Source organism: Oryctolagus cuniculus (genome assembly GCF_964237555.1).
Source record: "Oryctolagus cuniculus chromosome 17 unlocalized genomic scaffold, mOryCun1.1 SUPER_17_unloc_1, whole genome shotgun sequence".
Taxonomy (NCBI): Eukaryota; Metazoa; Chordata; class Mammalia; order Lagomorpha; family Leporidae; genus Oryctolagus; species Oryctolagus cuniculus.
In genome coordinates, this window is record NW_027208202.1 from 34,416 (window position 1) to 48,864 (window position 14,449).

Here is a 14,449-nt window from a genome sequence, read left to right on the forward strand (position 1 = left end):
CCCACTCCACCCAGGGGGGTCCATCACACTCCCCCCACCCCACCGGGGGGGCCATCACACTCCCCCACCCCACCCGGGGGGGCCATCACACTCCCCCACCCCACCCGGGGGGGCCGTCACACTCTCCCACCCCACTCGGGAGGGCCATCACACTCCCCTCACCCCACCCGGGGGGTCCGTCACACTCCCCTACCCCCATGTCCTCACACACACCTTGGTCAGGAGCTACTGTCTGTCCCTCCCCAGGCCCCGAGGGGGTCGCTGCATGTTCCTGGGTCCCCTCCCCCATCCCAGTCCCTTCCCCCAGTGTGAGCTGCTGGCCAGGGTGGGCAGGGCCGGCAAGGGCGGTCAAGCAGGGGCGGGGGGCATGCCCGGGTTTCCTTCTTCCACACATGGCTCCCCCTTCCCTCACCCCAAGCTTTGTGCCCCCCCCAACACACACACCAGTCCGGGCACGGGGCAGGGGCCTGCCTGGTGGAAGTCCTTCCTCAGCCTCCGCTGAGACTGGAGGGGTCGCTCAGGACCCCTCCGCACCCCCACCCATCCCCCAAGTGCTTCCAGGCCTCCAAAGCACCTTCCTGCCTCCTCTTCAGTCCCTGCGCCTGGGGGCCGGGGCAGGCGAGGCCGTGGGCACTGCCCGTGGTACAGCTGAGCCAACAGGCTCAGAGCAATGCCACAAGCAGCCTAAGGTGGCTGGGGGTGGCGGCCCAGCACCTGCTCTCACCCCTCCAGCCCGTGTCCCCTGGAGCCCCAGGGAGGGAGATCCTCAGCCAAGGAGCCTCTTGTGTGTGAGTGTGTGTATGTGTGTGCACGCGCACGTGCAACTTGAATGAAGGTAAAAGGCAGAGTAGGACCGGGGTTGGAATGGGGGGTGGGGAGCAGGCTGGGAGGGGTGGGGCTGCTGTCCTCTCCTCTGCTTACCGCCCCCCACCCCTGTCCTGCTGCCCTCACCCACCCGGGACAGGGCCCAGCCCCTACCCGTGTACAGAACATTTTTTTAGCTACTGAAATATTGAAGTATAAGATTTCCTTTTATTTTTCAAACCAACTGGACTGACCCCACCAGCCCACCTGCAGGTCCCCAGTGGGGGTGGGGGCGCACTGTGGAAGGCAGGATATGGGGGGGACGTGTGCTGGGCAGGCAAGCGGAGTACGCGTGCGCGTGTGTGGAGTGTGGCTGCGTGTTCCTGACACGGGCCCCATGGGTCTGACCTGCTTCCCTCCCTCCCTCAACTTCTCTGCCCCCCCCCCCCACTGCTGTATTTCAAGGGAGGTCCCTGGCCTTGGCTGGTTGGGTGGGCCTGGTTCCCCCAGGGGCAGAGCAGGGTCTGCTTGGGCCACTGGCAGTTTTTTCTCACCATTCCTCTCGTTCTCGCCTAGGGCAAGTGTGTGTGTATGCGAGTGTGTGTACGCAAGTGTGTACGCGCATGTGCACACGGAGGCTTCTTCCCCACCCCCACACCTCTCGCCTTCTCCCCACCATTACCAGCCTTTCTGCCCCCTGGCTCTGACTTCTGTGTACACCTTGTGCCCGACGATCTCGCTTTCCAGGTGGAGCATTTTAGGGAGGGTTCCAGTGTGGGGTGGGGAGGACCAAAGGGGGTCGCCCCACACTATACCCTTCCAACAGCGTCACCACCAGCCTGCTTTGGGGGGGAGTCTCAGCCTGATCCCTGCCTTAGCCCCCAGCCACCCCGAGTGTATATGGGGGGTTGGCACCCCCTGCTAAAGCACAAGCTCCTTAGTCCTCACCCCACCCCCACCCAGCACTGACCCCAAAGCACAATATCCTGGTCTCTTGGCAAGCAGCTTGACTCCAGCCAGACCCTCAGAGAACAGTGGGCGTGCCCAGGTGTGTCCAGGCCTCCAAGGCCTGAGTAGGCACACCGGCTCCCTGGAACTGGGGTTCTCCTCCCTCCCCACCTTTTCCCGCGGTGGGGGCGCTCTGCAGTGCCAGGGCCAGGTGGCAGAGCCCAGTGGTCTTCAGGGACCCCAGGAGGTGGCCCCTGGCTTCCGGGCCTGAGGGGGCAGGCCGGGGGGGGGGTGCAGGGGAGGGAACTTCCCACCAGGAGAGCCAGACAGGGCAGTGTCTTAGCCCAGGAGCCCCCCGCCCCCAGGCGGCCAGCTGCTGTCCCTTCCCTGAACTTCTGTAAAGGAGGAGCGGCGTCTGGAAATGTGAACCCCGGAGTATCCGTGATAGAATAAACTAAACGCCTTTGTGACAGAAAAAAAAAAAATTCTAGTCTCATACAAATTTATGTTCATATCTTTGGAAAATATTACTTTAATAGAAATAGATATTCCTCTGTAATCATCAGCTACATGTACTTACTATTTATAAGGATTCATTGCATAGTCTAGTGCATTTCCATGTCAGAGAAAACTATTTCGGGACGAGGCACTATCTAAGCAGGAATTCTTAAGGGGGAGGGCATCAGTTGCTGCTGTGAAAGTTTGATTCCCTGAGAAATGATGATGACACTGATGGCCGTTGTTTTTAGTCAGGCACAGTGTTCCTTTCTGAGGGATAGGTTCAGAGTCCTCAACACAGTGGCTCCATGACAGCCTCTGGTCCATTAACATCAGTATAGAGATGAAACGTACATAGGGTGCCTCTCCCAACTTGGTGCTGATTGTTTTCAGGGACCCAGTGCCTGCAAGGTAGAATAGTTACCACTAGATGGCACTCCAGCCTTTAAAAGGAACCCTTCAATGCCCATGCCTCTAAACTATTCCATTCAAGGCTTTTGTACACCTAAATGACCCAGGTTATGAACCCTCACAACAGCTGTTGTTAACCTACCTTCTGAGTGCAACTGGTGAAAACTCATCTCTATGTCCTTAATTGTGGTACTCAAAAATGAAACATTTGGGGAAGAAATCATGGATTTCAACCTTGCCTTGTTGCTAGAAGCAATTTTGCCCATAATATCTGGAGTATCATGTGTCCTTCTAGTGTCTCTTGTCTTTCATCTTATTCCAGGGAGGTGTGTTTTCTAATTCTCATTCCTTTTTCCTCTCCACCAATTATTTAGTTTTTTTCTGAACCTTAGTTTCCTCATTTGGAAAGGAAGATAAAAAACACTCTCTCCAGAGGGTTATTGCAGAGGTTAGAGGAGATTTATGTAAAATATTTGTTCATAAATAGAATTTTTGACATTTTGATGACATCATTGTTAGAGTTTTGCTATTTATTTGTGCTCTCTCTCTCTCTTCTTCCCTCCCTCTTACCCACACACTCCTTCTCTCCACATACCTCTATTGTGAGTATTCATGAAAAATGTGTCTCAAGATAGAACCATACATGAATTTTGAAATGTTTGCACTGAACTTTTTTTTCCATGAACCTTTTGATGTACTCTTATATATACGTTTTTATATAAGACAAAATTTAGCAATTTCTTTTTACTTCAGTTGCACTTCTGGAGGTCTTTGGGGAAGATGCGTCTTTCCTGTGGTCAGATTTTTGAGCTTCAGGCGTTCAGTCGGTCATATTCATGGCTGTTAGCCTAGTATGTGAGGTTGTCTTCTCCTCAGATGATAGGGTGTGGTGGGTAATGACTGCAAGCACATGTGAATAGGATGACTAGAGCTTTCAGTGGCTTTCTTTTCAGCAAGCCTCTCAAGATATTGTTGCCAGGGTTTCAGCATTGATGATAAATTTTAAATTATAGGTTTATTTGTGACATTATGAAATTTGAGAAAAATTCATAAAGCCAATCTTACTTGCCTCCACTGTTGACATATGATTCTTTTTTTTTTTTAAGATTTATTCATTTATTTGGAAGTCAGAGTTACAAACAGAGAGAGGAGAGTCAGAGGGAGAGAAAGGTCTTCCACCCAATGGTTCACTCCCCAATTGGCTCCAGTGGCTGGAGCTGTGCTGATCTGAAACCAGGAGCCAGGTTATTCTTCCTGGTCTCCCATGTAGATGCAGGGGCCCAAAGACTTGGGCCATCTTCTACTGCTTTCCCAGGCCATTGCAGAGGGCTGGATTAGAAGTGGAGCAGCTGGGTCTTGAACTGGCTCCCATATGGGATGCTGGCACTTCAGGCAAGGGCGTTAACCCGCTGAGCCACAGAGCTGGCCCCGAAAAATGATTGTTAGTGTTTGGTTTGGTACAAAATGCAGGGAATATGGGTCTAATTCCTTTATTCAAACTCAGTAAATGAGTTGGGACAATGAATTTCCAGTTGTTTCCCAAGAGCAGATTTATTTGTATATTAATGAGGCACAGGTGTTAGGCCCCTGGTGCCTGCATGCCTGGGAGGCGTACTTCAGTTGTTTATCTACTCAGCCATAGGTACTGCAAGGTATTCAGGCTTGCCTTTAGCAGTTTTTACAGTGAGGGTTTTTTAATTTTTAATTTTTTTTCAAATTTACCCATACCTGTTAAAATTTTAGAACTGATCATGTAGAGAGAAATTGCAGATTTCAATAGTGAATAGCAATAACAGCTAAAGTAAGTAGTCTCACTATACTTAACTGCCCAGCCTAACATTAAAGAGAAACAGGTTTATCTACACGAATATCTCATGTGATACATTAGTGTAATCAACAATTCACCTTTCTGTGTGTATTTTTTGAAATATGTCTTTGGCAGTCAAGTATGTATTGGAGTCAAGTGTTTATATTAATATTCATTTTTTTGTTTATTCACTGAACTGCACTACCAGCATTTTAGTGGAGATAGAATAGCCTCCTTAAACTTTATGAATTTCAGTCACTGGCATAATTATAGCTATCTACATATCCATTAAATGTACAGAAGAACTGTCTCCCAAAAGACAGCCATGCATTCAGAAACAGTACACAATTAAATATACATGATTTAAAAGTTTTGTTTCTTAGGCTTGTTTAAAATTAATTTCCTGTAGTGTTCCTTTCTAAGCAGACGAATTCTAACAAAGGGATTCCCATGCTTTGGTTTCTTTCCTGTAGGAAAGAATGGGAAGAACAACTTGTAAACAACAATTACTTGGCAATAAGGGCAGAAGGGGATTCATGGGCAGCTGGGAAGCAGCAGGTTCCGCAGCATTTGCTGGAAGGTAAGAAGAAAATATTTATTTATAGTTTGTGATTGCAATAGATCAGCACATGACCTGATGCCCTGGAAGATTACCCATGAAGGGGATCACTGAATTTTCCGAGAGACTTCGCTCCTAGTCATTTGTCCATTCATGTTTATCTTTCACAGGACATTTACTAATGAGATGAACCACCTTAGTCCTGAGTAACTGGTGATGATAAAATAACCATCTTTTCTTCTTTGGATGGTGCAAACATCAGAGCAACACTTTGACATTCTCCAAAAATGTTTGCAGAAACTCTTGAGCTGGGCAGGAAAGGGAGGGGGCAATTAGCTTTCAGGTTCTTACTGCATCAAGTGCCATCATCTAGTCATCCTCTCTTTTCCTTTCATAAATAGAGGATAGGAAGAATTTTTTACAATTCTTTTGCTTAAAATCACAAAGTCAAGGCAACAAGGAGAAATAGAAGGAAATTGGGTTAGTGTCTTTGGAAGGGAAGAAGCTTTGGTTATCAAAACTGGTAATGATAATCAGCAGCCATGTTTTAAGTGCTTTGAAATAGTACCCCCTTTTGTTCTCCAAAAATGAATTAATTGGGATTTAGACTGGTTTCTAAAATGACTTCTACTGAAAGTTTTTAGGATTATCTGTATAAATTGAGCATACTGTGTCTGTGCAAGTAAAGACAGAATGAAATGCTGAGACAGTTTTAGATTTAGTAATTTAGATTCAATAATTCAAATGCATTTTTCTTCTATTAAATACAGGCAGTAAAGGCAGGAAACCTGCTGCTAGACTATTTGTATACAAATATTTGTATACCACCCAGTTCCCTGTTGTTTAACTTTTAATATTCATTTGCAAAAAATAAATGCAAATCCAGATTTATTTTAATGTTTTATTAAATAAATTAAAACAGATTTTTCTTTTCAAGCATTAAATCACAATGTACAGCACATTAAGGACAGAGATCCTACATGAGGAGTAAGTGCACAGTGACTCCTGTTGTTCACTTAACAAATTGACACTCTTGTTTATGGCATCAGGAATCACCCTAGGCTCTTGTCATGAGTTGCCAAGGCTATGGAAGCCTTTTGAGTTCACCGACTCTGATCATATTTAGGCAAGCTCGTAGTCAGAGTGGAAGTTCTCTCCTCCCTTCACAGAAAGGTACCTCCTTCTTTGATGACCTGTTCTTTCCTTCCACTGGGATCTCACTCGTGGAGATCTTTCATTTGGTCATTTTTTTTTTTTTTGCCAGAGTGTCTTGGCTTTCCATGCCTAAAATACTCTCATGGGCTTTTCAGCCAGATCCACATGCCTTAAGGGCTGATTCTGAGTCCAGAGTGCTGTTTAGGACATCTGCCATTCTATGAGTCTGCTGTGTATCTTGCTTCCCAGGTTGGATCGTTCTCTCCCTTTTTTATTCTATCAGCTAGTATTAGCAGACATTAGTCTTGTTTATGTGATCCCTTTGGCTCTTAGTCCTATCATTATGATCAATTGTGAGCAGAAATTGATCACTTGGACTAGTGAGATAGCATTGGTGCATGCCACCTTGATGGGATTGAATTGGAATCCCCTGGTATGTTTCTAACTCTACCGTTTCAGGCAAGTCAGTTTGAGCATGTCCCAAATTGCACATCTCTTCCCTCTCTTATTCCCACTCTTATATTTAACAGCGATCACTTTTCAGTTAAGTTTCAACACTTAAGAATAACTGTGTATTGATTACAGTATTCAACCAAAAGTATTAAGTAGAACAAACAAAAAAATACTAAGAGGGATAATGTATTAAGTTGTTCATCGACAGTCAGGGCAAGGGCTGATCAAGAGTCACCATTTCTCACAGTGTTCATTTCACTTCAACAGGTTTCCTTTTTGGTGCTCAGTTAGTTGTCACCGATCAGGGAGAACATATGATATTTGTCCCTTTGGGACTGGCTTATTTCCCTCAGCATAATGTTTTCCAAATTCCTAACAGGGATCACTTTTCAGTTAAAATTTAAACACCTAAGAATAATTGTGTGTTAATTACAGAGTTCAACCAATAGTACTAGAACAAAAAAATACAAAAATGGATAAAGTATTACATTGTACACTATGAGAAACAGTGACTTGATCAATATATTTTAATCATGTATTTTTCTACTTTTTATTATAATTATAAATTGTAATCATGTATATTTATAGGTTATAAAGTTATGTGGTTTGTGATTACCATATAGATAGATTAAATCAAACTAATTAACCTATTCATCATCTCAAATATTTGACATTTCTTGTGGTGAGAACATCTGAGAATTATTCTCTTAGTGAAGTTGAAATGAATAGTACTCAATGATTACCTCTATCACCATGCTGTATATTAAACCTCAAAAATTAAAATAGCCTTTCTGAGCTTTGTACCCACAGATTATCATCTCCCTGCTTTCCCCTATTCCCCAACCTCTGATAACTACCATTCTACCATCTACTTCTATGACTTCCATTATTTTAGCTTCCACATATTAGTGAGAACTTGATCATTGGTCTTTTTGTGTATGGTTTGTTTTGGTATAATGTTTTCCAGTTCATCCATGTTGCCCTCAATGATAGAATCTCTTCCTTTTTTAAAAGGCTAAATGTTAAAACAAAAAAGGCTAAATGTTATTTCTTTATACACACACACACACACACGCACACTTCACACACTTTTTTTTATCTGTTAATGGACACTTAGGCTGATTTCATATCTTAGCTATTATGAAAAATGTTGAAATGAATATAGGCAGGCAGACATTTATTCCACATACTAAGTTAAAATCTTTCCAGTAAGACACTTTGAAGCAGTATTGATGAATCATATAGTGGTTTTAGTTTTAGTATTTTATCTCAACTTTATGGTGGCTGTACTAATTCATGTTTCCACCAAAGGTGTATGGTGGTTATCTTTTTCTCCACATCCTTGCTAACACTGGGCTATCCTTTGTCTTTCTGAGAAGAGGCACTCTAACAGGTGTGATGTTTTAATTTGCATATCCCTAAAGATTAGTGATGTTGAACCTTTTAAGGTTAGCCTTAGTTTGTCTTCTTTTGAAAAACATCTATTCAAATCCTTCTTTTGAGAACCGTTCATTCAGACCCAATTTTTGAGTTGTTTGAATACTTATATATTTTATATATTAAACCCTATCACATATGTGGATTGTCAGTATTTCCTCCCAATCTGTAGGTTATCTCTTTGCTCTGTTAATTGCTTTCTTTGCTATACAGAAGTTTTTAGTTTTGATGTAATCTCATTGTCTTCGTTTCTATTGTCTGCATTTTGTCAAATCTAAAAAATAAAAATACTGCCTAGACCAACAATGCATAGCTTTTCCTCTGTATTTGCTTTAGTAGTTGCACCATTTCATTTAATTTAATCCACTTTGAGTCAATTTTTATATTTAGTGCAAGATAATGTCCCAGTTCATTGTTGTTTAATTGAATATACAGTTTTCCCAGCATCACATATTGAAGAGACTGTCCATTCACATTGTATATTCTTGTCATGTTTATCGAAGTTCAACTGGTATAGTTGCATGGGTTCTTTTCTTGACCTTCTGTTCTATTGCACTGACCAGTATGTCTAATTTTATGCCAGTACCATGTTATTTTAATTACTATTGCATGTAGTATAGTTAGACATAAGGTAATGCGATGTCCTAGCTTTGTTCTTTTTGCTTATGATTCATTTCACTGGACTATTTGTTTTTCTTGTTCCATATTAATTTTAGGATTTTTTTCTATATATGAAAAATGATGAGGGTGGGAGTGTGGGTCAGAGGGAGGGTGAAAAATATCACTGTGCTCCTAAATATGTATGTAGGCAACACATGAAATTTGTTCACCTTATATAAATAAAAATTATTTACAAAAAGGAAGTTGATGTTGGAAATTTGATGGTTATTGTTTAACAGATTAGTTCAAGTAATATTACTTCATCAATATTCTTGTAATCCATGAACATGGGATATCTTTTCATCTATCTGTGCTCTCTTCAGTTGCTTTTATTAATGTTTATAATTTTGGGGGTATAAGTCTTTCACTTCCTTGGTTAAATTTATCCCTAATTATTTACTTACCTATTATTTATTTATTTATTTTCTTATGGTAATTGCTAAGTGCAGTTGGTCTAAATTTTTTTGTTTGTTTAAGAAAGTTCATCATTTGGTGTAGAGAAATGTTATTGGTTTGGGCTAGTACTATGTATATTTGTTTAAATCAAGTTACTTCACATATTTGAGAGAGAAACTTAGTTATTTTAAGTATTGATCAGTTGCCTTTGGGGGCTACATGGTATAGTGGGTTGTGCCATGGCCTGCAATGCAAGAATCCCTAGGGTTGCTAGTTCTAATCCTGGCTGCACTGTTTCCAATCCAGCTGCCTGCCAATGCATCTGAGAAAGCAGTGGAAGATGGCCCAAGTACCTAGGATCCCTGGATCCAAGTACCATGAGAGACTTGGATGAAGCTCCTGGCTTCAGCCTAGCTCAGCCCTGGGTGTTGCAGCCATTTGGGGAGTGAACCAGCAGACTGAAGATTTCTTTCTCTGTGTCTCTCTCTCTGTAACTCTGCCTTTTAAATAAATAAACCTCTAAAAAAGTGTTAAAGCTGATTATCATTTTTTCTATCAAGTAATTCAAATCTTAGATTATTTAGTCTAAATTTCATTTTGAAATACTTATTTTTCTTTGCTATTCTGTATTTTCAGAGTTTCATCTTTTTTACAATACCATTATCATTTTCTTACCACATGCAGAAGCAGCTTCTCTTATAGTTTTATGGCTTTTTTAAAAAAAAGTTTTATTTACTTATTTGAAAGTCAGAATTACAGAGAGGGAAGAAAGGAGGCAGGGAGAGAGAGACAGAGACAGAGATGGAGAGACACAGAGAGAGAGAGAGGTCTTCCATTTGCTGATATACTCCCCATCTGGCCACAGTAGCCTGAGTTGAACCGAACCAAAGCCAGGAGACTTGAGCTTCTTCCTGCTCTCCCATGTGGGTGCAGGGTCCTGAGCACTTGGGCCATCTTCCACTGCTTTCCTAGGATAAAGCAGAGAGCTAGATCAGAAGTGGAGCAGTAGGGACTCCAACCAGCACCCATATAGGATGCCAGCACTTCAGGCAACAGCTTTATCCGCTACACCACAGTGCCAGGTCCATACTTTCATTTTCTGATAATAAAAATCCATCTCTAGACCCTGCTAATGTGGAGAAAAAGGTACCCTAAATACACTTCTGGTGGGAATGTAAGCTAGTATAACCATTGTGGAAGCCAGTCTAGAGATTCCTCAGAAAATAGATCTATCATATGATCCACCCATCCAATTTCTGGGAAAACGCCCAAAGGAAATGTAATAAGCATATGAAAGAATTATCTGTAGTCCCCTGTTTATAACAGCTCAATTCACAATAGCCAAGGTAGGGAATCAACCCAGATTTCCATCAACTGGTGACTAATTAAAGAAAATATGGTACATATATACATACTCATCTATAAAAAAGAATGAAATTCTCTCTTTTGCAACAAAATGGGTGCAACTGGAGACCATTATGCTAATGAAAGAAGCCAGACCCCTGAAGACATGTGCTTTCTCTGATTGGTTGTAGTTAATATATAGAGTACAAAAAAAAAAAAAAAACTGTGTATATCCAGCTAAACTGACATCTAATGATTTGATTGTTGTCTATATCTTGTCTGATGGACTGTGTCTCCTTGTCTCTAGGCCATTCAAACAAATAGGGCAACTATTTTACAACTTCAAAAAGTGTATGTAAAAGAGGCTCATGGCATAAGTTTGGCCAAGGAATTCAGAGGCTGGTTGAGATGCCCATGTCCCTTATTGGAGGTTCCTGCATTTGCTACCTGGATGTGTCTCACGACTGAAGAACCCTCCTAGAGTAGGCCTTGGGAGTCCACTGGGATGGCTCAAAAATAATATTACTGCCACCCTCCTGAGAGATCTGAATTGTGTTCCTGGCTCCCAGCTTTGGCCTGTGTGCAAGCTGTTGTGGGCATTTTGTAGTGAATCAGTGGGAGTGCTGTCTCTGTCCATTCCTCCCTACCTCCTCTCTGTCACCCTCTCCATCTGTCCCCCTCCCCTTCTCCCCTCTCCATCTCTCTGTCACTCTGCCTCTATAATAATTTTAAGATGCTTACTTAGTACATACACACACATACAGTCTCTCTCTCCCTCCCTCTCTCTCTCTCTCTCTCTCTCTCTCTCTCACACACACACACACACACACACACACCACAGCCTAAAAGGCCATGTTCAGATTGGGGAGCACATGTGATATGGCCAACCATAGAGTCAGGAGCCCTGAGAGGATGAAGGTCAATTCTCTTTAAGACAGGTTTCTGGTGAAAACTTCCTAGGTCCCATGAGAGCTACATTAATCACCTTCAATGACAGCCCACAGTGACCTAATTACTTCACACCTCTTAAAATTTCCTGTTCCTCCCAAAATCGCTGCACTAGGGACCAAGCTTCCAACACAGAAACATTTTGCAACACACTCAGACTATATCACACATAGCACTGTTCCACCTAGCTTTCTAGAATTCATAAATGGGAAATACTGATGTGCAAAAACCTGCATCATCACAGAGGGCGCTGCTTTTTCTTCAGAGGTTACTCAGCAGAGCGGGTGGGTGGACAGGGGAGGGAAGGAAGAGGCAGTATGCTGTTGTTCAAAATGGAGACTTGTAGGGGTCTGCAGCTTGAGAGAAAAGTTTTGTGTGAGGGTGGGAGGGATAGGGCAAGTGTGGACAGAGAGATAAAGAGAGAGATAGAGAAAGAGGCAGTGACTGAGTAGAAGGAATAATTTCTTGTGTGCTCAGCATGGTGTAGTTTGCTGCAGTTCACAATAATCTTCATTTTGTGAGCAAATAGAAAAGCAGAGACCAAAGGTTTCCTCTTCAGAGAAGAAAATTTTACCTTGATTCAATGAGTATCTGTTGTCCACATGTATTGATCTATCATACCATAGTAAGCAAATATAGGCAGTTTTAAGGATTCATCTCAGATTGTTTCAAATGTTTAAAGACAATGTTGAAGGATCTGATTTGTTCATCACACGGTGCATACATGGACAGAGATGGGATAAATGCAGGCCAAGCCCTAGAATGAAGCCCACCACAGTGTCAGTGCTGCCTGGTTTTGGATGGTTCGATATTGAAGGTTATGCAGCAGTGTTACAGAAGTTTCTTCCAGAAGCCAGGCCTCACAGGTTGTGACAGAGGGAAGGAAGGAAAGGCAGATTTCTCATACATGTTTTGTACCTTTTACCTCTACTACACCTATGTTGTTTCTCTTGTTGTTAACATGGAATTTTCTTTCAAACAAAATTTGATAAGATTAAATGCAATAAATATAATAAATTATATATAGTTTAATATAAATATAATACATAAAATTATACATGTGCTTATATAAGTGTAAGCATATATAATGTGTAAATATATATAAATAAAATATATGTAATCATCATGTTATTTTTCTCATGGCCAAAAGGGAGAGAAATTCAAAGGTCACATGGTGATGATGGCCCACATCTGCTTGTTGATGTCTGAGGTCTGAGGGAAGAGTTAGTGGCTGGGACTGAATCCACAGTGGGGAGTTGGAGTTGTCTGGAGATGGCGTCACTCAAGACAAGCAGTGGAGCTTGGATTCAGGCTGAGGGCTACATGAAACTTCCCATGAGACCTAGGTTTCCTACATCAGGGGAGCCCTGGGGCATGCAAAGTGCTGATCTGCTGGTCAAGGGCTCCACAGATGAGTGACACCAGTGACCTGGCAGAGGCTCATGGCATTTCCAGACAGAACTCTGGAAGTCCCACAGAGTGCCTTCCACACCATGTGACAGTGAAGAGCAAACCCAGGAGCAGCTCTGGTTCACAGGGAGGAGAGACACCAATAAACATGTTTAAATCAGCCATGAGCACAGATTCCTTTCTTTTTTCTTTTCTTTAACATGTGTATAATTTAACATTTGTATAATTTATTTGCAATACTGGATGTGAGATGCATAAAACATCTGGCAATGGCATCTTGCCTCTGAACTTGATTTATAAAACTATTACCTCAGTTTTCTCTATTTTGTGGTTTACTTGGGGAATGATGACAAGAGTCTTTTTAAAGATTTATTGTATTTATTTGAAATTGTTGCAGAGAAAGGCAGAGCCAGAGAGAGAGAGGTCTTCCATTCCATTGGTTCACTCCCCAAATGACTGCAATGGCCAGAGCTGAGCTGATCCAAAGCCAGGAGCCAGGAGCCAGGAGCCAGGAGCTTCTTTCAGGTCTGCCACACAGGTGCAGGGACTCAGGACCTTGGGCCATCTTCTACTTCTGCTGTGTCACTGCCAATTAAAACTGAAAATGGGTAGGAGGCATAATGATGCTGAGCAAAGAGCAAATATAATTTCCTTGTCCTCCAAGACACATATCAACAGTCAGTTTTTGCCATTAGGATTACCTGAAAAATGCCTTCCTCTGTGGGTCTCCGTGAATACCACGCAGAGAATCCAAGAACTCAAAGGGGAAAATGTAATGCAGAAACTATCAGTCTGATCTACAAATGAAATACTGGCAAGATGATAAATGGTGCCTTCAGCTTCTAGCTTCCAGATTGTGCAGACTGGGCGTTCATATAGGAGGATCTTCCATAAACTTGAATTTCTTCCCATGACTGTGCTATGCCTGGTTCACTTTTTAGTTGACAAAATAATTGGGGAAAATAATTAAGTCCTTTGCATTTCCATAACCAGAGCATTGCTCAGACTTCACAAACCATAAAAAGTCTGGACACAAATTGGTGTTGATTAAAGGATTCGTGTGTATGGATCTTGAGAGGCTACAAATGTCAGGCTGGTTTATTAAAGTTCATCTGGGCTGCTGATTAAGATCTAGTCCATGAGGCCGGCCCTGTGGCATAGTGGGTAAAGCTGTTGCCTGCAGTGTTGGCATCCCATATGGGCACCGGTTCAATTCCTGGCTGTTCCACTTCTAATCCCACTCTTTGCTATGCCCTGGGAAAGTAGAAAACAGCCCAAACCCTTGGGCCCCTGTACCCACGTGGGAGACCTGCAGGAAGCTCCTGGCTCCTGGCTTCAGATCAGCACAGCTTCAGATGTTGCAGCCATCTGGGGAGTGAACCAGCTGATAGAAGACCTATCTCTCTCTGCCTCTGCCTCTCTGTAACCCTTCCTTCCATATAAATAGAGAAATCTTTGAAAATAAATCTAGTCCACAAAGTTTGCTGTTCCTCCCCAGTACTGTGCCGAGCTCCAGCCATGTGCTCACAGAAGTTTCCCAGCCAAGCCTGCAGGGCCCAACTGGCTGGCCCAGAAGCCCCAGTTGCCTGGGCAAGCAGCATGAACACGGCCAACTTTGG